Source organism: Diceros bicornis, chromosome 4, assembly GCF_020826845.1.
Source record: "Diceros bicornis minor isolate mBicDic1 chromosome 4, mDicBic1.mat.cur, whole genome shotgun sequence".
In the NCBI taxonomy this organism is placed as follows: Eukaryota; Metazoa; Chordata; class Mammalia; order Perissodactyla; family Rhinocerotidae; genus Diceros; species Diceros bicornis.
In genome coordinates this window covers 25,783,461-25,785,520 of record NC_080743.1, presented here as the reverse complement: position 1 = coordinate 25,785,520, position 2,060 = coordinate 25,783,461, and positions in this window count along the sequence as shown.

The window sequence follows — 2,060 nt, the reverse complement described above, 5'->3', positions numbered from 1 at the left end:
AGCTCAGGGCTAATCTTCCTCAAGCAAAAAAAAAAAAAGAAGAAGAAGAGGAAGGTTGGCAACAGTTGTTAGCTCAGGGTGAATATTCCTCAAGAAAAACAAAAAATCTTTTCAAGTGAATAGGTCTCTCACTGAGGCTTGCAATTGATCAACTTGGTAAATCTCACCATTTATTTAATATCTGTAAATTACTTTTATATTTTTAAGGAATTCTTGTTCAATTTTGTTAGAATTATTCATGTTATATATTTTATATGCTCATATAAATGACTTTTAACTTCTTGATATTAGTAAGTAAAAATACAACTGATATATCCACACATCTCACAGATTCTTTTCATTTTTAGTTTTTCAGTAGATCTTCAACTTTTATGTATAAAATCACATAATCCATAAATAATTATGGTTTTCTATCATTCCTTCTATTTTTATACTTTTTTCCTGCTTCTGTCTACTTACTGCAATGGTTAGAACATCTATACAGTAAGTAATAAGAGGAGGCATCTTTGTCTCCTAATTACAAAAGAATTTCACCTCTAACTATATTTTCTGTTATTTATGTGTGAATTCATCATTGCATTATGGGAGTTTCCTTTTATGCCTATTTTGATGGATTTTATAACACAAAGAATGTTAAAATTTCTCAACTACTCTTGTATGTCTATTAAGATGATCATATGACTTACTTCCCTTTAATCATATCCTTTTAATGTAAGTTTTCAAATTGTTTAATCAATGTTACATTATGGGGATAAACAAAGCTAGATCGTGATATTTTGTCATTGCCAAATATAACAGAATTTTGTTTGCTAATATATGGTTTAGAATTTTTGCCTCTTTACTTATAATTGTTATAAGCATTTATTTTTTTGTATACAACTGAGGTCATATTTGATACTAAGGATTTCCAGGTCTCAAATAATGAGTTGAATAATGTATCTTATTTTTGGTGCACTAGAAGAATTTGTATAAAACTGAAACTATTGTTAAATGTATGTTTGTAGAAATCACAGTTGAAATATCTAAGCCTTGAGGTTTCATTGTAGAAAAAATTCTCACTGATTCAATTTCCTTAATAGATGTTAGAAGTTGCTGGTTCCCAGGGACAGGAAGCACAAATTTCTCAAGGATGTCACTGTGAGTAATGGTGAGTGAGTCCTCTCATCCTTCCACTTCACTTCCCCAAAATCTAGGTATTAACCTCTGGGGACACAGTACCTTATAAAGGCTTTAGGTTTAAGGTGTATACTGATCAGTGCACAGACGCTTAGAAATTCAGATACTGTGTTAGACCCTGCTTTCTTCTCTAGGGTAGCTTGCATGGATAATACATGCCCCCAAATATTAAAATCCTTCCACTTTCATTGTGTGAACTCTCTGATACCAAAAAAAAAAAAAGGTAAAAAGGAAATATGAAGTCAGAGGAATAATGATTTCCCCTTTATAAATGGGACTCCAAGAGACTTTTGAATGCACACTGTCTGTTTAACAGTGAGACCTGACACTTAAGTCACAAATTTAGCAATTCCTCAACTTAAAATAGACCATCCCTGGGACCGGCCCCACAGCCGAGTTGTTCTAGTTCCACGCACTCTGCTTCAATGGCCCAGGTTCACAGTCTCGGGATCCTGGGTGCTGACCTACTCCACTCATCAGCCATGTTGTGGAGGCATCCCACATACAAAATAGAGGAATATTGGCACAGATGTTAGCTCAGGGCTAGTCCTCCTCAAAGGAAAAGAGGAGGATCGGCAGCAGATGTTAGCTCAGGGCAAATCTTACTCACAAAAAAAAAAAAAAAAAAAATAGACCATCCCTGACAAGTGTTGGAAATGTATAAAGGGCTACACTTGAGGTAGGGGCCAAGTGCACTTTTGTGTGCCTTCACCACCCCAAAACAGAAGCCATGGGCTATGGAGGGGACATACCAGCTGACTCTTGTTAAGATGTTCTCTAGATTGGGTTTCTAGAAGAAGGGTGAGGGTTTTTTCACATCAGTACATTTGCAGGTCATTTGAACCTGTGCTCTAGGGGAGTCAGAGTGATCTGAGTTTGGGCAG